Consider the following 25,038-nt stretch of genomic DNA (forward strand, 5'->3'; position numbering starts at 1 on the left):
TTCAGTGTTTTCCTGACCTCCATTTTCAACACTTGGACTGCCTTGCGTTTTGCAGTCTAGTTGTTTGAAAGCTTATCTTTTGGGCCTTCAATATCTTTGGAACTGAAAATGGTACTTCCTATTTCTTTTACTGTACTTCTTCATCTCTACTGGTCAGGTAATATCAGGTATCTAATGTAGATTTTTAGGGCTATGTTAAGTGAAAATTTTAGACTCTTGTCTCTACACAATTCCAAGGGATTTCTGTGAGGACAATTTCTCCTAGACATTGATGCCATATTCTGTTCCTGTGTGTGTTGTCTGGTATATCTCCAATTGCTGGTGTTGCATTTGTTGTGATGAACAACCCATACTATTTCGATTAGCATAACTTCATTTTGATTACGCTTATCTCACAATTCTGAATGTGCGCAGGACACGGCCTCTTGTGGAAATGAGGATTCTAATGGTTCTCAGCTCTGCATTCTGCTCTATGTCATTTTGGAGTGTTTCCAAAACAGCAAACTGAGAGTGCGCTTGTGCTTTGTAGTGCCACGGGAATGTCCCAATGAAAGCAGTTCTTCCCAGAGCTTCTCTGTCTACTGAAACACCAGTGGAAGCACATCCATGGATGTCACAAATCAGGGCCTGCTGGAATGATCCCGCAGACCGACCTTGGTGTCCTCGCTGCCGTACCGTGCCGGTGCCATCCAAAATGTAGCATCCGATTTTGGGAGATAGTGCTGAAGGAAATGCTTCCTCTTCTCACGCTGTGGACTTGGACCACTCTACCTTGTCCTATCATCCTTGTGGCACGGGTGCACGAAGGCCACCACATAGATTTTGCGCATCCTGTGCCTCAAACCAAACCATAATCCCAGCCCAGGTTATGAATGTAGCAGATCCTAAGGCTTTTCATTCTGATTTCAAACCCAAGGCCCCCTGGACCCCTCAGACCAGATGCACGATAGCTCTGATTCAGCCCCACAAGTGCTCTATTGGCAAAATGCCCAATTGGTCCCTGGTCCTGCAGATGCACTGGGTGTGGCCATGGGACATATCGGTAATCTCAACCGCGCGACAAGTGTGGTTGATTTATCATTGGTACACTGTTCGGTTTGCTCTCTTGATTAGACGCACCACATCCCACAACGCACTCCAGATCCCTGAGACTCAGCGTATGCCATCAACCGTAGCCCTATACCTCACTTAACGATGCCCCTGCTTACTGTAATTTGGCATCACGGATCTTGGTCTCAGAATCAACTGTGGGGATATTTTGCGCTGGTTTCTTTGAGTTCTGTCAGCCAAGCATCTGCTGTGCACTCTTGTAAATCTCAGCACATCACCTTCAATCTCATGTCTCCTGTCCGCTTGAGAGGGTGCGTCCAAGTTAAACAGGGTTTCACCCTTGTTGGTCAGACCCTGCACTGGTTTCCATTCCCTGCTTTGCCTTCTCCTGCTTCCAGGTGTCCTGAGGCCTCATCCTGTCTTTGGAAGTAACAGACCTCTCTTCGGCAAGTGTCCTGTGCCAAAGGCTGGGTGAGTGGTGTTTTACATTTCTCTGTACAAGGGAGTGCGTGAATGCAGGTTGCACTTCTTCTCTGCCAACTGGGCATCGATGAATCAACACTATCCGATACATTTCACAGAAATGTGATATTTGCTTAGCTCTTGGTTTCTATACAGCCGTGGTGGGAGGGGTTGTCCAAAGAACCCTGTTTTGACATTGCGTTGATATCTCATTTGCAGTCTTTAAGAATTTTAACAGAATTCATTTCCATGTTTTGGGAGTTATACGAAAATGAAGTTATTTTTTGAAACACACTAAATTGACCTAGAAGCCAGACTTGTCAATTTTGGTAACATTTTGTCAACTCAACGGAAAACCTAGACAGATAGAATGCAAACTAGCAGTCCAAACTGTTAAAGGGGTCATGTCAGCTCTTTACGGTTGAAGACTCCGAGACCAACAGGAACCATGAAATAACTATTGGAAACATGAAATAACCCCCAACCTTGGATACACTTGGGCATGTAGTGCCCTTTAGTCCTTTTTGTCACCTACTGGCCAATGTTGGCATTTCAAGGGGTAACATCCCTCTCTAGGAAAATACAAGAGGAAACAAACCAAATATATACATTTAGGTTTGAATCCAAAAGCACCTAGAGGCATTATAGCTAGGAGAAACCTGCTGCACTTATGCTTGTCTATGGAGGACCAGGTGTTCTTCTATCAGTGATGAGAATAGTTAATCTTCCGATCATGATGGGTAAAGCCATTTAACGCAACCAAGTCTGCACCCACATGATATAGTGCCCCTGGGGGCTTGACTCAAGTGAAAGACGATCCACATAAGCTGTGTCTTTAATGTCATTGGCGACTTTTACCGTACACTTCACTTTCTGACTTGTACTATTTACCTATACTGTCTTGAAAAACTGAGGCCTATTACAGATTCAAGTTCAGTCAAAGTTTCCCCTCACTTACCACACTCCCTTCACCCCAGGGAAGACATAAACACAACATTTGCTGAATCTAGCGGAAGGCCATCGTTTCTAGGTGTGAGCTAAATATTCAATTCCTATCTATATCAGCCGAGACTATTTGACCTTTAAGGAGTTCACAGTTGTTCACAGAGTGTGAAGCTGGTGGAACTCTGATTCTAGGAGGGACTTGCCCTTCTCCTAATGGCTTCATTGCCGCTCAGGTACTGAACCTTCAAAATGGATGCGTGAGTGGAGGGGAGGGAAGGGCAAGTGCTTGCTAGCTAGGCCCAAACCTGGGAAAAGGCTTACCTGGGCTTGGTGAATTTTGGTCTGAATGGCTTGGGAAGGCCCCTTGGGACGTGTGGATTCTCACGACCTCTTCCAAGAACACGAGCGTTTTGATGATCTCTGCCATCTCTTCTCTTGCACACGTCAGGGTCCTTGGAACCGTTCTTGGAGAAGAGAATTGAGGAACTTCCTCAAGTCCACGTTGGCACTCCGTATGTTTCTGCCAGTATCAGCGAGGTTCAATATGTCTCCTGAATGTCTTTTGAGCCTGGAATCTTCTACAGCTGTCTCCACGCCAGTATTCTCCATTGTAGCAGAACATCTCTCATCCATGTGTTCGCATCTCTCCTCAATCCGTGCAGCCAGCTTTTCGGCCAGCTTCTCTTCGTGACTCCCCTAAAGTCGACTTCACCAGGACTGGGCAAGTCTGAAAGTACCTCGGAGCCTCACCAGTAAGCTGATGACAGGCAGATCTTCCACTGTCTGCCCTTTCAGGTTCTGGAAACTGACCTGTGAACTCAGGTCTTTGGGCAGCAGAAGTATCTCGAACTTACACAGCTTCCCAGACCAAACACCTAAGCCAAGCTCCACAGAGGCCTGCAGCCCCTCCATCACACTGATCCACCCACAGAACTCGGCCCGGTTACCTAGGATCCAACAGCCACAACAAGCCTCGTGGAACACACCAACATTTCACCTGGAATCCAACCGGTAACTGCCATCCCCAATGGCTGCTGCATCTTGTCAGTGTTGGGGGAGGGGCTGCATCCGACGAGAGGTTCCTAAAGTCAATGTGGTTCTGCCCACTAGCATCCCATGGGGCTTTCTTCTTCCCTCTTTCCTTTTGTTCTGATCTGTATGCACAGTACCAATGGAGAGAAGTGTGTCCCTTTTCAGTTGAAGGTTTCACACGTCTTTAAACTTTCTAAGAGTTCACAGTACACAGAGACCCAGTAAAGGAGACTTATGTTCCTATAATATCCGTAAAACCGGAATACATATGCGTCGCATGATTTCTGCTGAAAAACCCACACTCTCAGGACATGGATCTATTGGTTTCATGGGGGTTGAATTTCCAAGAAATGAAACCATCCCCAATGTACACTTTACTGTCTGACACTTTTGCTCTTAGTACACTTTGGCAGAGCTACTTGCCTTTGTTATAGGCTTCTTACAATTCTTCTCTACGTAACGTAGAATATGGCATTCCTTCATCCTGTTGGAAGACATACAAGACTACATCACGGACTAGGAATCCAGTGGATTCCAAATCGGCATTTGGGTGAGGTCACGATATGCTCTTATGAATCTATATTTACGAATATGAATGCACGCCTCTGATTTCCGAATACAAGTGTGCTGAGTACATGCAAGCCGCAATACTGGGTCGATGCGTGCTGAAAGATCCTTGACATCACCTTGAGTATTTTCTTTTGAATAATCATGTTTCCCATGGTATATGTCAGCCAACCGTACCATTTTGGTGCATGTTTGTTGGTTTGATTCTTTGTTGGTCTGCTTCTCGCTTGTTTTGCAAACACGTCAGGACATGCATCTCTCCTTTCGCTTCAAACAGAGAGTCAAATAAGCTGATTCACTTAAGAGAGTGCTTCCAATCACCTATGATTTCCTGCTTCCCTCTCCAATCTTTAAGGATTTGATGTCCTCCTTGCCTTCTTCTTGTTTCTTCTTTGCCACTCATGCTCTTCTTGCATTTCCAATAATGGTTTTCTTCTTTCCATTTCATCTTGCTGCTTTTCTATTCCGGGGAGTATTCTCAACCTTCCTTTTAGAAGAAGTTTTGAACTGCTGAATTCTTTTATGATTTGCCGGTCTGTGGATTGCTCTAGATCTGCCGTTATTAGAAATGGTGGTCATGTGGCATAGGCTACCCTAGGTGGCAGCCTTTGGCCATTCAGGATATGGTCTGTGTCCTGGCACTCCTCCCTGTCCTGCAATATTGCTGCCGAGTTATAAGCTGAAACCCCTCTGGAGGTTCCCTTGTGACTATGTTGTTTCCTCCAGGTGCATTTTAAATCACTGTGATATTCGTGAACTTTGTTGATTGGAATCATACAGCTGCTTGTAGGTCTATTGGGATTCCACCTCCTTTGGATGCTGTGTAATTCCTGAATTCGCATAGATGATTTTTTCTTGGCTTTCAACAAGTTTCAGTCTGATATTTCTACAGATAAATTTTCAGACATATTTTATTTCTTTATCTCTTGCTTTTCCATCTGGGACTCTTATGAATTCTAGTCTTTCATGCCCTGTCTTAACCCAGGATACAACAGCAATATTTTCATTGTTTTGCACTTGCTTTCCTATGTCCGAATCTGACCGAGGAATTTCTGTTCCCCTGTCTTCACAGTCATTCACGCGTCCCTCTGCATTATCTAGTCTGCTAAGGACTGAATTTTAGCCCTGATATTATCACATCCACTGAGTTTTCTGATAGCTTTTGACTCGTCTCTCGACTTTCTCTTCCCCTTTTCTGGTATTCTGCCTTTTGTGATTCTGATACCCTTTGGTTCTTCAGTGTTTTCCTGACCTCCATTTTCAACACTTGGACTGCATAGCGTTTTGCAGTCTAGTTGCTTGAAAGCTTATCTTTGGGCCTTCAATATCTTTGGAACTGAAAATGGTACTTCCTATTTCTTTTACTGTACTTCTTCATCTCTACTGGTCAGGTAATATCAGGTATCTAATGTAGATTTTTGGGCTATGTTAAGTGAAAATTTTAGACTCTTGTCTCTACGCAATTCCAAGGGATTTCTGTGAGGACAATTTCTCCTAGACATTGATGCCATATTCTCTTCCTGTGTGTGTTGTCTGGTATATCTCCAATTGCTGGTGTTGCATTTGTTGTGATGAACAACCCATACTATTTCGATTAGCATAACTTCATTTTGATTACGCTTATCTCACAATTCTGAAAGTGCGCAGGACACGGCCTCTTGTGGAAATGAGGATTCTAAAGGTTCTCAGCTCTGCATTCTGCTCTATGTCATTTTGGAGTGTTTCCAAAACAGCAAACTGGGAGTGCGATTGTGCTTTGTAGTGCCACGGGAATGTCCCAATGAAAGCAGTTCTTCCCAGAGCTTCTCTGTCGACTGAAACACCAGTGGAAGCACATCCATGGATGTCACAAATCAGGGCCTGCTGGAATGATCCCGCAGACCGACCTTGGTGTCCTCGCTGCCGTACTGTGCCGGTGCCATCCAAAATGTAGCATCCGATTTTGGGAGATAGTGCTGAAGGAAATGCTTCCTCTTCTCACGCTGTGGACTTGGACCACTCTACCTTGTCCTATCATCCTTGTGGCACGGGTGCACGAAGGCCACCACAGAGCTGTTGCGCATCCTGTGCCTCAAACCAAACCATAATCCCAGCCCAGGTTATGAATGTAGCAGATCCTAAGGCTTTTCATTCTGATTTCAAACCCAAGGCCCCCTGGATCCCTCAGACCAGATGCACGATAGCTCTGATTCAGCCCCACAAGTGCTCTATTGGCAAAATGCCCAATTGGTCCCTGGTCCTGCAGATGCACTGGGTGTGGCCATGGGATATATCGGTAATCTCAACCGCGCGACCAGTGTGGTTGATTTATCATTGGTACACTGTCCAGTTTGCTCTCTTGATTACACCCACCACATCCCACAACGCGCTCCAGATCCCTGAGACTCAGCGTATGCCATCAACCGTAGCCCTATACCTCACTTACCGATGCCCCTGCTAACTGTAATTTGGCATCACGGATCTTGGTCTCAGAATCAACTGTGGGGATATTTTGCGCTGGTTTCTTTGAGTTCTGTCAGCCAAGCATCTGCTGTGCACTCTTGTAAATCTCAGCACATCACCTTCAATCTCATGCCTCCTGTCCGCTTGAGAGGGTGCGTCCAAGTTAAACAGGGTTTCACCCTTGTTGGTCAGACCCTGCACTGGTTTCCATTCCCTGCTTTGCCTTCTCCTGCTTCCAGGTGTCCTGAGGCCTCATCCTGTCTTTGGAAGTAACAGACCTCTCTTCGGCAAGTGTCCTGTGCCAAAGGCTGGGTGAGTGGAGTTTTACATTTCTCTGTACAAGGGAGCACGTGAGTGCAGGTTGCACTTCTTCTCTGCCAACTGGGCATCGATGAATCAACACTATCCAGATACATTTCACAGAAATGTGATATTTGCTTAGCTCTTGGTTTCTATACAGCCGTTTTGGGAGGGGTTGTCCAAAGAAAACTTTTTTGACATTGTGTTGATATCTCATTTGCAGTCTTTAAGAATTTTAACAGAATTCATTTCCATGTTTTGGGAGTTATACGAAAATGAAGTTATTTTTTGAAACACACTAAATCGACCTAGAAGCCAGACTTGTCAATTTTGGTAACATTTTGTCAGCACTACGGAAAACCTAGAAAGATAGAATGCAAACTAGCAGTCCAAACTGTTAAAGGGGTCATGTCAGCTCTTTACGGTTGAAGCCTCCGAGACCAACAGGAACCATGAAATAACTATTGGAAACAAGAAATAACCCACAACCTTGGATACACTTGGGCATGTGGTGCCCTTTAGTCCTATTTGTCACCTACTGGTCAATGTTGGCCTTTCAAGGGGTAACATCCCTCTCTAGGAAAATACAAGAGGAAACAAACCAAATATATACATTTAGGTTTGAATCCAAAAGCACCTAGAGGCATTATAGCTAGGAGAACCCTGCTGCAGTTATGCTTGTCTATGGAGAACCAGGTGTTCTTCTATCAGTGATGAGAACAGTTAATCTTCCGATCATGTTGGGTAAAGCCATTTAACGCAACCAAGTCTGCACCCACATGATATAGTGCCCCCGGGGGCTGGACTCAAGTGAAAGACGATCCACATAAGCTGTGTCTTTAATGTCATTGGCGACTTTTACAGTACAGTTCACTTTCTGACTTGTACTATTTACCTATACTGTCTTGAAAAACTGAGGCCTAATACAGATTCAAGTTCAGTCAAAGATTCCCCTCACTTACCACACTCCCTTCACCCCAGGGAAGACAGAAACACAATATTTGCTGAATCTAGCGGAAGGCCATCGTTTCTAGGTGTGAGCTAAGTATTCAATTCCTATCTATTTCAGCCGAGACTATTTGACCTTTAAGGAGTTCACTGTTGTTCACAGAGTGTGAAGCTGGAGGAACTCTGATTCTAGGAGGGACTTGCCCTTCTCCTAATGGCTTCATTGCCGCTCAGGTACTGAACCTTCAAAATGGATGCGTGAGTGGAGGGGAGGGAAGGGCAAGTGCTTGCTAGCTAGGCCCAAACCTGGGAAAATGCTTACCTGGGCTTGGTGAATTTTGGTCTGAATGGCTTGGGAAGGCCCCTTGGGAAGTGTGGATCCTCACGACCTCTTCCAAGAACAGGAGCATTTTCATCATCTCTGCCATCTCTTCTATTGCACACGTCAGGGTCCTTGGACCCGTTCTTGGAGAAGAGAATTGAGGAACTTCCTCAAGTCCACGTTGGCACTCCGTATGTTTCTGCCAGTATCAGCGAGGTTCAATATGTCTCCTGAATGTCTTTTGAGCCTGGTATCCTCTACAGCTGTCTCCACGCCAGTATTCTACATTGTAGCAGAACATTTCTCATCCATGTGTTCGCATCTCTCCTCAATCCGTGCAGCCAGCTTTTCGGCCAGCTTCTCTTCGTGACTCCCTGAAGTCGACTTCACAAGGACTGGGCAAGTCTGAAAGTACCTCGGAGCCTCACCAGTAAGCTGATGACAGGCAGATCTTCCACTGTCTGCTCTTTCAGGTTCTGGAAACTGACCTGTGAACTCAGGTCTTTGGGCAGCAGAAGTATCTCGAACTTACACAGCTTCCCGGACCAAACACATAAGCCAAGCTCCACAGAGGCCTGCAGACCCTCCATCACACTGATCCACCCACAGAACTCGGCCCGGTTACCTAGGATCCAACAGCCACAACAAGCCTCGTGGAACACACCAACATTCCACCTGGAATCCAACCGGTAACTGCCATCCCCAATGGCTGCTGCATCTTGTCAGTGTTGGGGGAGGGGCTGCATCCGACGAGAGGTTCCTAAAGTAAATGTGGTTCTGCCCACTAGCTTCCCATGGGCCTTTCTTCTTCCCTCTTTCCTTTTGTTCAGATCTGTATGAACAGTACCAATGGAGAGAAGTGTGTCCCTATTCAGTTGAAGGTTTCACACGTCTTTAAACTTTCTAAGAGTTCACAGTACACAGAGACCCAGTAAAGGAGACTTATGTTCCTATAATATCCGTACAACCGGAATACATATGCATCGCATGATTTCTGCTGAAAAACCCACACTCTCAGGACATGGATCTATTGGTTTCATGGGGGCTGAATTTCCAAGAAATGAAACCAACCCCAATGTGCACTTTACTGTCTGTCTCTTTTGCTCTTAGTACACTTTGGCAGAGCTACTTGCCTTTGTTATAGGCTTCTTACAATTCTTCTCTACGTATCGTAGAATATGGCATTCCTTCATCCTGTTGGAAGACATACAAGACTACATCACGGACTAGGAATCTAGTGGATTCCAAATCGGCATTTGGGTGAGGTCACGATATGCTCTTATGAATCTATATTTACGAATATGAATGCACGCCTCTGATTTCCGAATACAAGTGTGCTGAGTACATGCAAGCCGCAATACTGGGTCGATGCGTGCTGAAAGATCCTTGACATCACCTTGAGTATTTTCTTTTGAATAATCATGTTTCCCATGGTATATGTCAGCCAACCGTACCATTTTGGTGCATGTTTGTTGGTTTGATTCTTTGTTGGTCTGCTTCTCGCTTGTTTTGCAAACACGTCAGGACATGCATCTCTCCTTTCGCTTCAAACAGAGAGTCAAATAAGCTGATTCACTTAAGAGAGTGCTTCCAATCAACTATGATTTCCTGCTTCCCTCTCCAATCTTTAAGGTTTTGATGTCCTCCTTGCCTTCTTCTTGTTTCTTCTTTGCCACTCATGCTCTTCTTGCATTTCCAATAATGGTTTTCTTCTTTCCATTTCATCTTGCTGCTTTTCTATTCCGGGGAGTATTCTCAACCTTCCTTTTAGAAGAAGTTTTGAACTGCTGAATTCTTTTATGATTTGCCGGTCTGTGGATTGCTCTAGATCTGCCGTTATTAGAAATGGTGGTCATGTGGCATAGGCTACCCTAGGTGGCAGCCTTTGGCCATTCAGGATATGGTCTGTGTCCTGGCACTCCTCCCTGTCCTGCAATATTGCTGCCGATTTATAAGCTGAAACCCCTCTGGAGGTTCCCTTGTGACTATGTTGTTTCCTCCAGGTGCATTTTAAATCACTGTGATATTCGTGAACTTTGTTGATTGGAATCATACAGCTGCTTGTAGGTCTATTGGGATTCCACCTCCTTTGGATGCTGTGTAATTCCTGAATTCGCATAGATGATTTTTTCTTGGCTTTCAACAAGTTTCAGTCTGATATTTCTACAGATAAATTTTCAGACATATTTTATTTCTTTATCTCTTGCTTTTCCATCTGGGACTCTTATGAATTCTAGTCTTTCATGCCCTGTCTTAACCCAGGATACAACAGCAATATTTTCATTGTTTTGCACTTGCTTTCCTATGTCCGAATCTGACCGAGGAATTTCTGTTCCCCTGTCTTCACAGTCATTCACGCGTCCCTCTGCATTATCTAGTCTGCTAAGGACTGAATTTTAGCCCTGATATTATCACATCCACTGAGTTTTCTGATACCTTTTGACTCGTCTCTAGACTTTCTCTTCCCCTTTTCTGGTATTTTGCCTTTTGTGATTCTGAGACCCTTTGGTTCTTCAGTGTTTTCCTGACCTCCATTTTCAACACTTGGACTGCATAGCGTTTTGCAGTCTAGTTGCTTGAAAGCTTATCTTTGGGCCTTCAATATCTTTGGAACTGAAAATGGTACTTCCTATTTCTTTTACTGTACTTCTTCATCTCTACTGGTCAGGTAATATCAGGTATCTAATGTAGATTTTTAGGGTTATGTTAAGTGAAAATTTTAGACTCTTGTCTCTACGCAATTCCAAGGGATTTCTGTGAGGACAATTTCTCCTAGACATTGATGCCATATTCTCTTCCTGTGTGTGTTGTCTGGTATATCTCCAATTGCTGGTGTTGCATTTGTTGTGATGAACAACCCATACTATTTCGATTAGCATAACTTCATTTTGATTACTCTTATCTCACAATTCTGAAAGTGCGCAGGACACGGCCTCTTGTGGAAATGAGGATTCTAAAGGTTCTCAGCTCTGCATTCTGCTCTATGTCATTTTGGAGTGTTTCCAAAACAGCAAACTGGGAGAGCGATTGTGCTTTTTAGTGCCACGGGAATGTCCCAATGAAAGCAGTTCTTCCCAGAGCTTCTCTGTCTACTGAAACACCAGTGGAAGCACATCCATGGATGTCACAAATCAGGGCCTGCTGGAATGATCCCGCAGACCGACCTTGGTGTCCTCGCTGCCGTACTGTGCCGGTGCCATCCAAAATGTAGCATCCGATTTTGGGAGATAGTGCTGAAGGAAATGCTTCCTCTTCTCACGCTGTGGACTTGGACCACTCTACCTTGTCCTATCATCCTTGTGGCACGGGTGCACGAAGGCCACCACAGAGCTGTTGCGCATCCTGTGCCTCAAACCAAACCATAATCCCAGCCCAGGTTATGAATGTAGCAGATCCTAAGGCTTTTCATTCTGATTTCAAACCCAAGGCCCCCTGGATCCCTCAGACCAGATGCACGATAGCTCTGATTCAGCCCCACAAGTGCTCTATTGGCAAAATGCCCAATTGGTCCCTGGTCCTGCAGATGCACTGGGTGTGGCCATGGGACATATCGGTAATCTCAACCGCGCGACCAGTGTGGTTGATTTATCATTGGTACACTGTCCAGTTTGCTCTCTTGATTACACCCACCACATCCCACAACGCACTCCAGATCCCTGAGACTCAGCGTATGCCATCAACCGTAGCCCTATACCTCACTTACCGATGCCCCTGCTAATTGTAATTTGGCATCACGGATCTTGGTCTCAGAATCAACTGTGGGGATATTTTGCGCTGGTTTCTTTGAGTTCTGTCAGCCAAGCATCTGCTGTGCACTCTTGTAAATCTCAGCACATCACCTTCAATCTAATGCCTCCTGTCCGCTTGAGAGGGTGCGTCCAAGTTAAACAGGGTTTCACCCTTGTTGGTCAGACCCTGCACTGGTTTCCATTCCCTGCTTTGCCTTCTCCTGCTTCCAGGTGTCCTGAGGCCTCATCCTGTCTTTGGAAGTAACAGACCTCTCTTCGGCAAGTGTCCTGTGCCAAAGGCTGGGTGAGTGGAGTTTTACATTTCTCTGTACAAGGGAGCGCGTGAGTGCAGGTTGCACTTCTTCTCTGCCAACTGGGCATCGATGAATCAACACTATCCAGATACATTTCACAGAAATGTGATATTTGCTTAGCTCTTGGTTTCTATACCGCCGTGGTGGGAGGGGTTGTCCAAAGAAACCTGTTTTGACATTGTGTTGATATCTCATTTGCAGTCTTTAAGAATTTTAACAGAATTCATTTCCATGTTTTGGGAGTTATACGAAAATGAAGTTATTTTTTGAAACACACTTAATCGACCTAGAAGCCAGACTTGTCAATTTTGGTAACATTTTGTCAGCACTACGGAAAACCTAGAAAGATAGAATGCAAACTAGCAGTCCAAACTGTTAAAGGGGTCATGTCAGCTCTTTACGGTTGAAGCCTCCGAGACCAACAGGAACCATGAAATAACTATTGGAAACAAGAAATAACCCACAACCTTGGATACACTTGGGCATGTGGTGCCCTTTAGTCCTATTTGTCACCTACTGGCCAATGTTGGCATTTCAAGGGGTAACATCCCTCTCTAGGAAAATACAAGAGGAAACAAACCAAATATATACATTTAGGTTTGAATCCAAAAGCACCTAGAGGCATTATAGCTAGGAGAACCCTGCTGCAGTTATGCTTGTCTATGGAGAACCAGGTGTTCTTCTATCAGTGATGAGAACAGTTAATCTTCCGATCATGTTGGGTAAAGCCATTTAACGCAACCAAGTCTGCACCCACATGATATAGTGCCCCCGGGGGCTTGACTCAAGTGAAAGACGATCCACATAAGCTGTGTCTTTAATGTCATTGGCGACTTTTACAGTACACTTCACTTTCTGACTTGTACTATTTACCTATACTGTCTTGAAAAACTGAGGCCTAATACAGATTCAAGTTCAGTCAAAGATTCCCCTCACTTACCACACTCCCTTCACCCCAGGGAAGACAGAAACACAACATTTGCTGAATCTAGCGGAAGGCCATCGTTTCTAGGTGTGAGCTAAGTATTCAATTCCTATCTATTTCAGCCGAGACTATTTGACCTTTAAGGAGTTCACTGTTGTTCACAGAGTGTGAAGCTGGAGGAACTCTGATTCTAGGAGGGACTTGCCCTTCTCCTAATGGCTTCATTGCCGCTCAGGTACTGAACCTTCAAAATGGATGCGTGAGTGGAGGGGAGGGAAGGGCAATTGCTTGCTAGCTAGGCCCAAACCTGGGAAAAGGCTTACCTGGGCTTGGTGAATTTTGGTCTGAATGGCTTGGGAAGGCCCCTTGTGACGTGTGGATTCTCACGACCTCTTCCAAGAACAGGAGCGTTTTGATCATCTCTGCCATCTCTTCTTTTGCACACGTCAGGGACCTTGGACCCGTTCTTGGAGAAGAGAATTGAGGAACTTCCTCAAGTCCACGTTGGCACTCCGTATGTTTCTGCCAGTATCAGCGAGGTTCAATATGTCTCCTGAATGTCTTTTGAGCCTGGTATCCTCTACAACTGTCTCCACGCCAGTATTCTCCATTGGAGCAGAACATCTCTCATCCATGTGTTCGCATCTCTCCTCAATCCGTGCAGCCAGCTTTTCGGCCAGCTTCTCTTCGTGACTCCCCTAAAGTCGACTTCACCAGGACTGGGCAAGTCTGAAAGTACCTCGGAGCCTCACCAGTAAGCTGATGACAGGCAGATCTTCCACTGTCTGCCCTTTCAGGTTCTGGAAACTGACCTGTGAACTCAGGTCTTTGGGCAGCAGAAGTATCTCGAACTTACACAGCTTCCCGGACCAAACACCTAAGCCAAGCTCCACAGAGGCCTGCAGCCCCTCCATCACACTGATCCACCCACAGAACTCGGCCCGGTTACCTAGGATCCAACAGCCACAACAAGCCTCGTGGAACACACCAACATTCCACCTGGAATCCAACCGGTAACTGCCATCCCCAATGGCTGCTGCATCTTGTCAGTGTTGGGGGAGGGGCTGCATCCGACGAGAGGTTCCTAAAGTAAATGTGGTTCTGCCCACTAGCGTCCCATGGGGCTTTCTTCTTCCCTCTTTCCTTTTGTTCAGATCTGTATGCACAGTACCAATGGAGAGAAGTGTGTCCCTTTTCAGTTGAAGGTTTCACACGTCTTTAAACTTTCTAAGAGTTCACAGTACACAGAGACCCAGTAAAGGAGACTTATGTTCCTATAATATCCGTACAACCGGAATACATATGCGTCGCATGATTTCTGCTGAAAAGCCCACACTCTCAGGACATGGATCTATTTGTTTCATGGGGGCTGAATTTCCAAGAAATGAAACCAACCCCAATGTGCACGTTACTGTCTGTCTCTTTTGTTCTTAGTACACTTTGGCAGAGCTAATTGCCTTTGTTATAGGCTTCTTACAATTCTTCTCTACGTATCGTAGAATATGGCATTCCTTCATCCTGTTGGAAGACATACAAGACTACATCACGGACTAGGAATCTAGTGGATTCCAAATCGGCATTTGGGTGAGGTCACGATATGCTCTTATGAATCTATATTTACGAATATGAATGCACGCCTCTGATTTCCGAATACAAGTGTGCTGAGTACATGCAAGCCGCAATACTGGGTCGATGCGTGCTGAAAGATCCTTGACATCACCTTGAGTATTTTCTTTTGAATAATCATGTTTCCCATGGTATATGTCAGCCAACCGTACCATTTTGGTGCATGTTTGTTGGTTTGATTCTTTGTTGGTCTGCTTCTCGCTTGTTTTGCAAACACGTCAGGACATGCATCTCTCCTTTCGCTTCAAACAGAGAGTCAAATAAGCTGATTCACTTAAGAGAGTGCTTCCAATCACCTATGATTTCCTGCTTCCCTCTCCAATCTTTAAGGTTTTGATGTCCTCCTTGCCTTCTTCTTGTTTCTTCTTTGCCACTCATGCTCTTCTTGCATTTCCAATAATGGTTTTCTTCTTTCCATTTCATCTTGCTGCTTTTCTATTCCGGGGAGTATTCTCAACCTTCCTTTTAGAAGAAGTTTTGAACTGCTGAATTCTTTTATGATTTGCCGTTCTGTGGATTGCTCTAGATCTGCCGTTATTAGAAATGGTGGTCATGTGGCATAGGCTACCTTAAGTGGCAGCCTTTGGCCATTCAGGATATGGTCTGTGTCCTGGCACTCCTCCCTGTCCTGCAATATTGCTGCCGAGTTATAAGCTGAAACCCCTCTGGAGGTTCACTTGTGACTATGTTGTTTCCTCCAGGTGCATTTTAAATCACTGTGATATTCGTGAACTTTGTTGATTGGAATCATACAGCTGCTTGTAGGTCTATTGGGATTCCACCTCCTTTGGATGCTGTGTAATTCCTGAATTCGCATAGATGATTTTTTCTTGGCTTTCAACAAGTTTCAGTCTGATATTTCTACAGATAAATTTTCAGACATATTTTATTTCTTTATCTCTTGCTTTTCCATCTGGGACTCTTATGAATTCTAGTCTTTCATGCCCTGTCTTAACCCAGGATACAACAGCAATATTTTCATTGTTTTGCACTTGCTTTCCTATGTCCGAATCTGACCGAGGGATTTCTGTTCCCCTGTCTTCACAGTCATTCACGCGTCCCTCTGCATTATCTAGTCTGCTAAGGACTGAATTTTAGCCCTGATATTATCACATCCACTGAGTTTTCTGATAGCTTTTGACTCGTCTCTAGACTTTCTCTTCCCCTTTTCTGGTATTCTGCCTTTTGTGATTCTGAGACCCTTTGGTTCTTCAGTGTTTTCCTGACCTCCATTTTCAACACTTGGACTGCATAGCGTTTTGCAGTCTAGTTGCTTGAAAGCTTATCTTTGGGCCTTCAATATCTTTGGAACTGAAAATGGTACTTCCTATTTCTTTTACTGTACTTCTTCATCTCTACTGGTCAGGTAATATCAGGTATCTAATGTAGATTTTTAGGGCTATGTTAAGTGAAAATTTTAGACTCTTGTCTCTACGCAATTCCAAGGGATTTCTGTGAGGACAATTTCTCCTAGACATTGATGCCATATTCTCTTCCTGTGTGTGTTGTCTGGTATATCTCCAATTGCTGGTGTTGCATTTGTTGTGATGAACAACCCATACTATTTCGATTAGCATAACTTCATTTTGATTACGCTTATCTCACAATTCTGAAAGTGCGCAGGACACGGCCTCTTGTGGAAATGAGGATTCTAAAGGTTCTCAGCTCTGCATTCTGCTCTATGTCATTTTGGAGTGTTTCCAAAACAGCAAACTGGGAGTGCGATTGTGCTTTGTAGTGCCACGGGAATGTCCCAATGAAAGCAGTTCTTCCCAGAGCTTCTCTGTCTACTGAAACACCAGTGGAAGCACATCCATGGATGTCACAAATCAGGGCCTGCTGGAATGATCCCGCAGACCGACCTTGGTGTCCTCGCTGCCGTACTGTGCCGGTGCCATCCAAAATGTAGCATCCGATTTTGGGAGATAGTGCTGAAGGAAATGCTTCCTCTTCTCACGCTGTGGACTTGGACCACTCTACCTTGTCCTATCATCCTTGTGGCACGGGTGCACGAAGGCCACCACAGAGCTGTTGCGCATCCTGTGCCTCAAACCAAACCATAATCCCAGCCCAGGTTATGAATGTAGCAGATCCTAAGGCTTTTCATTCTGATTTCAAACCCAAGGCCCCCTGGATCCCTCAGACCAGATGCACGATAGCTCTGATTCAGCCCCACACGTGCTCTATTGGCAAAATGCCCAATTGGTCCCTGGTCCTGCAGATGCACTGGGTGTGGCCATGGGATATATCGGTAATCTCAACCGCGCGACCAGTGTGGTTGATTTATCATTGGTACACTGTCCAGTTTGCTCTCTTAATTACACCCACCACATCCCACAACGCACTCCAGATCCCTGAGACTCAGCGTATGCCATCAACCGTAGCCCTATACCTCACTTACCGATGCCCCTGCTAACTGTAATTTGGCATCACGGATCTTGGTCTCAGAATCAACTGTGGGGATATTTTGCGCTGGTTTCTTTGAGTTCTGTCAGCCAAGCATCTGCTGTGCACTCTTGTAAATCTCAGCACATCACCTTCAATCTCATGCCTCCTGTCCGCTTGAGAGGGTGCGTCCAAGTTAAACAGGGTTTCACCCTTGTTGGTCAGACCCTGCACTGGTTTCCATTCCCTGCTTTGCCTTCTCCTGCTTCCAGGTGTCCTGAGGCCTCATCCTGTCTTTGGAAGTAACAGACCTCTCTTCGGCAAGTGTCCTGTGCCAAAGGCTGGGTGAGTGGAGTTTTACATTTCTCTGTACAAGGGAGCGCGTGAGTGCAGGTTGCACTTCTTCTCTGCCAACTGGGCATCGATGAATCAACACTATCCAGATACATTTCACAGAAATGTGATATTTGCTTAGCTCTTGGTTTCTATACCGCCGTGGTGGGAGGGGTTGTCCAAAGAAACCTGTTTTGACATTGTGTTGATATCTCATTTGCAGTCTTTAAGAATTTTAACAGAATTCATTTCCATGTTTTGGGAGTTATACGAAAATGAAGTTATTTTTTGAAACACACTAAATCGACCTAGAAGCCAGACTTGTCAATTTTGGTAACATTTTGTCAGCACTACGGAAAACCTAGAAAGATAGAATGCAAACTAGCAGTCCAAACTGTTAAAGGGGTCATGTCAGCTCTTTACGGTTGAAGCCTCCGAGACCAACAGGAACCATGAAATAACTATTGGAAACAAGAAATAACCCACAACCTTGGATACACTTGGGCATGTGGTGCCCTTTAGTCCTATTTGTCACCTACTGGCCAATGTTGGCATTTCAAGGGGTAACATCCCTCTCTAGGAAAATACAAGAGGAAACAAACCAAATATATACATTTAGGTTTGAATCCAAAAGCACCTAGAGGCATTATAGCTAGGAGAACCCTGCTGCAGTTATGCTTGTCTATGGAGAACCAGGTGTTCTTCTATCAGTGATGAGAACAGTTAATCTTCCGATCATGTTGGGTAAAGCCATTTAACGCAACCAAGTCTGCACCCACATGATATAGTGCCCCCGGGGGCTGGACTCAAGTGAAAGACGATCCACATAAGCTGTGTCTTTAATGTCATTGGCGACTTTTACAGTACAGTTCACTTTCTGACTTGTACTATTTACCTATACTGTCTTGAAAAACTGAGGCCTAATACAGATTCAAGTTCAGTCAAAGATTCCCCTCACTTACCACACTCCCTTCACCCCAGGGAAGACATAAACACAATATTTGCTGAATCTAGCGGAAGGCCATCGTTTCTAGGTGTGAGCTAAGTATTCAATTCCTATCTATTTCAGCCGAGACTATTTGACCTTTAAGGAGTTCACTGTTGTTCACAGAGTGTGAAGCTGGAGGAACTCTGATTCTAGGAGGGACTTGCCCTTCTCCTAATGGCTTCATTGCCGCTCAGGTACTGAACCTTCAAAATGGATGCGTGAGTGGAGGGGAGGGAAGGGCAAGTGCTTGCTAGCTAGGCCCAAACCTGGGAAAAGGCTTACCTGGGCTTGGTGAATTTTGGTCTGAATGTCTTGGGAAGGCCCCTTGGGACGTGTGGATTCTCACGACCTCTTCCAAGAACAGGAGCGTTTTGATCATCTCTGCCATCTCTTCTCTTGCACACGTCAGGGACCTTGGACCCGTTCTTGGAGAAGAGAATTGAGGAACTTCCTCAAGTCCACGTTGGCACTCTGTATGTTTCTGCCAGTATCAGCGAGGTTCAATATGTCTCCTGAATGTCTTTTGAGCCTGGTATCCTCTACAGCTGTCTCCACGCCAGTATTCTCCATTGTAGCAGAACATCTCTCATCCATGTGTTCGCATCTCTCCTCAATCCGTGCAGCCAGCTTTTCGGCCAGCTTCTCTTCGTTACTCCCCTAAAGTCGACTTCACCAGGACTGGGCAAGTCTGAAAGTACCTCGGAGCCTCACCAGTAAGTTGATGACAGGCAGATCTTCCACTGTCTGCCCTTTCAAGTTCTGGAAACTGACCTGTGAACTCAGGTCTTTGGGCAGCAGAAGTATCTCGAACTTACACAGCTTCCCGGACCAAACACCTAAGCCAAGCTCCACAGAGGCCTGCAGCCCCTCCATCACACTGATCCACCCACAGAACTCGGCCCGGTTACCTAGGATCCAACAGCCACAACAAGCCTCGTGGAACACACCAACATTCCACCTGGAATCCAACCGGTAACTGCCATCCCCAATGGCTGCTGCATCTTGTCAGTGTTGGGGGAGGGGCTGCATCCGACGAGAGGTTCCTTAAGTAAATGTGGTTCTGCCCACTAGCGTCCCATGGGCCTTTCTTCTTCCCTCTTTCCTTTTGTTCAGATCTGTATGCACAGTACCAATGGAGAGAAGTGTGTCCCTTTTCAGTTGAAGGTTTCACAGGTCTTTAAACTTTCTAAGAGTTCACAGTACACAGAGACCCAGTAAAGGAGAATTATGTTCCTATAATATCCGTACAACCGGAATACATATGCGTCGCATGATTTCTGCTGAAAAGCCCACACTCTCAGGACATGGATCTATTGGTTTCATGGGGGCTGAATTTCCAAGAAATGAAACCAACCCCAATGTGCACGTTACTGTCTGTCTCTTTTGCTCTTAGTACACTTTGGCAGAGCTACTTGCCTTTGTTATAGGCTTCTTACAATTCTTCTCTACGTAGCGTAGAATATGGCATTCCTTCATCCTGTTGGAAGACATACAAGACTACATCACGGACTAGGAATCCAGTGGATTCCAAATCGGCATTTGGGTGAGGTCACGATATGCTCTTATGAATCTATATTTACGAATATGAATGCACGCCTCTGATTTCCGAATACAAGTGTGCTGAGTACATGCAAGCCGCAATACTGGGTCGATGCGTGCTGAATGATCCTTGACATCACCTTGAGTATTTTCTTTTGAATAATCATGTTTCCCATGGTATATGTCAGCCAACCGTACCATTTTGGTGCATGTTTGTTGGTTTGATTCTTTGTTGGTCTGCTTCTCGCTTGTTTTGCAAACACGTCAGGACATGCATCTTTCCTTTTGCTTCAAACAGAGAGTCAAATAAGCTGATTCACTTAAGAGAGTGCTTCCAATCACCTATGATTTCCTGCTTCCCTCTCCAATCTTTAAGGTTTTGATGTCCTCCTTGCCTTCTTCTTGTTTCTTCTTTGCCACTCATGCTCTTCTTGCATTTCCAATAATGGTTTTCTTCTTTCCATTTCATCTTGCTGCTTTTCTATTCCGGGGATTATTTCTAAACCTTCCTTTTAGAAGAAGTTTTGAACTGCTGAATTCTTTTATGATTTGCCGGTCTGTGGATTGCTCTAGCTCTGCCGTTATTAGAAATGGTGGTCATGTGGCATAGGCTACCCTAGGTGGCAGCCTTTGGCCATTCAGGATATGGTCTGTGTCCTGGCACTCCTCCCTGTCCTGCAATATTGCTGCCGAGTTATAAGCTGAAACCCCTCTGGAGGTTCCCTTGTGACTATGTTGTTTCCTCCAGGTGCATTTTAAATCACTGTGATATTCGTGAACTTTGTTGATTGGAATCATACAGCTGTTGGTAGGTCTATTGGGATTCTACCTTCTTTGGATGCTGTGTCATTCCTGAATTCACATAGATGATTTTTTCTTGGCTTTCAACAAGTTTCAGTCTGATATTTCTACAGATAAATTTTCTGACATATTTTATTTCTTTATCTCTTGCTTTTCCATCTGGGACTCTTATGAATTCTAGTCTTTCATGCCCTGTCTTAACCCAGGATACAACAGCAATATTTTCATTGTTTTGCACTTGCTTTCCTATGTCCGAATCTGACCGAGGGATTTCTGTTCCCCTGTCTTCACAGTCATTCACGCGTCCCTCTGCATTATCTAGTCTGCTAAGGACTGAATTTTAGCCCTGATATTATCACATCCACTGAGTTTTCTGATATTTTTTGGCTCGTCTTTAGACTTTCTCTTCCCCTTTTCTGGTATTCTGCCTTTTGTGATTCTGAGACCCTTTTGTTCTTCAGTGTTTTCCTGACCTCCATTTTCAACACTTGGACTGCATAGCATTTTGCAGTCTAGTTGTTTGAAAGCTTATCTTTTGGGCCTTCAATATCTTTGGAACTGAAAATGGTACTTCCTATTTCTTTTACTGTACTTCTTCATCTCTACTGGTCAGGTAATATCAGGTATCTAATGTAGATTTTTAGGGCTATGTTAAGTGAAAATTTTAGACTCTTGTCTCTACGCAATTCCAAGGGATTTCTGTGAGGACAATTTCTCCTAGACATTGATGCCATATTCTCTTCCTGTGTGTGTTGTCTGGTATATCTCCAATTGCTGGTGTTGCATTTGTTGTGATGAACAACCCATACTATTTCGAATAGCATAACTTCATTTTGATTACGCTTATCTCACAATTCTGAAAGTGCGCAGGACACGGCCTCTTGTGGAAATGAGGATTCTAAAGGTTCTCAGCTCTGCATTCTGCTCTATGTCATTTTGGAGTGTTTCCAAAACAGCAAACTGAGAGTGCGCTTGTGCTTTGTAGTGCCACGGGAATGTCCCAATGAAAGCAGTTCTTCCCAGAGCTTCTCTGTCTACTGAAACACCAGTGGAAGCACATCCATGGATGTCACAAATCAGGGCCTGCTGGAATGCTCCCGCAGACCGACCTTGGTGTCCTAGCTGCCGTACCGTGCCGGTGCCATCCAAAATGTAGCATCCGATTTTGGGAGATAGTGCTGAAGGAAATGCTTCCTCTTCTCACGCTGTGGACTTGGACCACTCTACCTTGTCCTATCATCCTTGTGGCACGGGTGCACGAAGGCCACCACAGAGCTGTTGCGCATCCTGTGCCTCAAACCAAACCATAATCCCAGCACAGGTTATGAATGTAGCAGATCCTAAGGCTTTTCATTCTGATTTCAATCTCAAGGCCCCCTGGATCCCTCAGACCAGATGCACGATAGCTCTGATTCAGCCCCACAAGTGCTCTATTGGCAAAATGCCCAATTGGTCCCTGGTCCTGCAGATGCACTGGGTGTGGCCATGGGACATATCGCTAATCTCAACCGCGCGACCAGTGTGGTTGATTTATCATTGGTACACTTTTCAGTTTGCTCTCTTGATTAGACCTACCACATCCCACAACGCACTCCAGATCCCTGAGACTCAGCGTATGCCATCAACCGTAGCCCTATACCTCACTTACCGATGCCCCTGCTAACTGTAATTTGGCATCACGGATCTTGGTCTCAGAATCAACTGTGGGGATATTTTGCGCTGGTTTCTTTGAGTTATGTCAGCCAAGCATCTGCTGTGCCCTCTTGTAAATCTCAGCACATCACCTTCAATCTCATGCCTCCTGTCCGCTTGAGAGGGTGCGTCCAAGTTAAACAGGGTTTCACCCTTGTTGGTCAGACCCTGCACTGGTTTCCATTCCCTGCTTTGCCTTCTCCTGCTTCCAGGTGTCCTGAGGCCTCATCCTGTCTTTGGAAGTAACAGACCTCTCTTCGGCAAGTGTCCTGTGCCAAAGGCTGGGTGAGTGGAGTTTTACATTTCTCTGTACAAGGGAGCGCGTGAGTGCAGGTTGCACTTCTTCTCTGCCAACTGGGCATCGATGAATCAACACTATCCAGATACATTTCACAGAAATGTGATATTTGCTTTGCTCTTGGTTTCTATACAGCCGTGGTGGGAGGGTTTCTCCAAAGAAACCTGTTTTGACATTGTGTTGATATCTCATTTGCAGTCTTTAAGAATTTTAACAGAATTCATTTCCATGTTTTGGGAGTTATACGAAAATGAAGTTATTTTTTGAAACACACTAAATCGACCTAGAAGCCAGACTTGTCAATTTTGGTAACATTTTGTCAGCTCTACGGAAAACCTAGACAGATAGAATGCAAACTAACAGTCCAAACTGTTAAAGGGGTCATGTCAGCTCTTTACGGTTGAAGCCTCCGAGACCAACAGGAACCATGAAATAACTATTGGAAACATGAAATAACCCCCAACCTTGGATACACTTGGGCATGTAGTGCCCTTTAGTCCTATTTGTCACCTACTGGCCAATGTTGGCATTTCAAGGGGTAACATCCCTCTCTAGGAAAATACAAGAGGAAACAAACCAAATATATACATTTAGGTTTGAATCCAAAAGCACCTAGAGGCATTATAGCTAGGAGAACCCTGCTGCAGTTATGCTTGTCTATGGAGAACCAGGTGTTCTTCTATCAGTGATGAGAAGAGTTAATCTTCCGATCATGTTGGGTAAAGCCATTTAACGCAACCAAGTCTGCACCCACATGATATAGTGCCCCCGGGGTCTTGACTCAAGTGAAAGACGATCCACATAAGCTGTGTCTTTAATGTCATTGGCGAATTTTATAGTACAGTTCACTTTCTGACTTGTACTATTTACCTATACTGTCTTGAAAAACTGTGGCCAAATACAGATTCAAGTTCAGTCAAAGATTCCCCTCACTTACCACACTCCCTTCACCCCAGGGAAGACATAAACACAATATCTGCTGAATCAAGCGGAAGGCCATCGTTTCTAGGTGTGAGCTAAGTATTCAATTCCTATCTATTTCAGCCGAGACTATTTGACCTTTAAGGAGTTCACTGTTGTTCACAGAGTGTGAAGCTGGAGGAACTCTGATTCTAGGAGGGACTTGCCCTTCTCCTAATGGCTTCATTGCCGCTCAGGTACTGAACCTTCAAAATGGATGCGTGAGTGGAGGGGAGGGATGGGCAAGTGCTTGCTAGCTAGGCCCAAACATGGGAATAGGCTTACCTGGGCTTGGTGAATTTTGGTCTGAATGGCTTGGGAAGGCCCCTTGGGACGTGTGGATTCTCACGACCTCTTCCAAGAACAGGAGCGTTTTGATCATCTCTGCCATCTCTTCTCTTGCACACGTCAGGGACCTTGGACCCGTTCTTGGAGAAGAGAATTGAGGAACTTCCTCAAGTCCACGTTGGCACTCCGTATGTTTCTGCCAGTATCAGCGAGGTTCAATATGTCTCCTGAATGTCTTTTGAGCCTGGTATCCTCTACAGCTGTCTCCACGCCAGTATTCTCCATTGGAGCAGAACATCTCTCATCCATGTGTTCGCATCTCTCCTCAATCCGTGCAGCCAGCTTTTCGGCCAGCTTCTCTTCGTGACTCCCCTAAAGTCGACTTCACCAGGACTGGGCAAGTCTGAAAGTACCTCGGAGCCTCACCAGTAAGCTGATGACAGGCAGATCTTCCACTGTCTGCCCTTTCAGTTTCTGGAAACTGACCTGTAATCTCAGGTCTTTGGGCAGCAGAAGTATCTCGAACTTACACAGCTTCCCGGACCAAACACCTAAGCCAAGCTCCACAGAGGCCTGCAGCCCCTCCATCACACTGATCCACCCACAGAACTCGGCCCGGTTACTAGGATCCAACAGCCACAACAAGCCTCGTGGAACACACCAACATTCCACCTGGAATCCAACCGGTAACTGCCATCCCCAATGGCTGCTGCATCTTGTCAGTGTTGGGGGAGGGGCTGCATCCGACGAGAGGTTCCTAAAGTCAATGTGGTTCTGCCCACTAGCGTCCCATGGGCATTTCTTCTTCCCTCTTTCCTTTTGTTCAGATCTGTATGCACAGTACCAATGGAGAGAAGTGTGTCCCTTTTCAGTTGAAGGTTTCACACGTCTTTAAACTTTCTAAGAGTTCACAGTACACAGAGACCCAGTAAAGGAGACTTATGTTCCTATAATATCCGTACAACCGGAATACATATGCGTCGCATGATTTCTGCTGAAAAACCCACACTCTCAGGACATGGATCTATTTGTTTCATGGGGGCTGAATTTCCAAGAAATGAAACCAACCCCAATGTGCACTTTACTGTCTGTC

At 45.2% G+C, this 25,038-nt stretch overlaps 2 long non-coding RNA genes across 2 annotated transcripts in view; one reads left to right on the forward strand and one right to left on the reverse strand.

Annotated features, from left to right (window-relative positions):
- LOC140695281 (uncharacterized) overlaps positions 1-25,038 on the forward strand; it is an 898,783-nt gene that overhangs the window by 573,355 nt on the left and 300,390 nt on the right. The gene's annotated exons all lie outside the window — the stretch shown is intronic.
- LOC140695285 (uncharacterized) overlaps positions 1-25,038 on the reverse strand; it is a 296,631-nt gene that overhangs the window by 23,426 nt on the left and 248,167 nt on the right. The window contains exon 2 of the long non-coding RNA XR_012070976.1: positions 3,195-3,332. This is a non-coding gene — a long non-coding RNA (uncharacterized lncRNA). The remainder of the gene's footprint in view (positions 1-3,194; positions 3,333-25,038) is intronic.

The sequence above is a fragment of the Vicugna pacos genome, unplaced genomic scaffold, assembly GCF_048564905.1.
Source record: "Vicugna pacos unplaced genomic scaffold, VicPac4 scaffold_193, whole genome shotgun sequence".
Lineage (NCBI taxonomy): Eukaryota > Metazoa > Chordata > Mammalia > Artiodactyla > Camelidae > Vicugna > Vicugna pacos.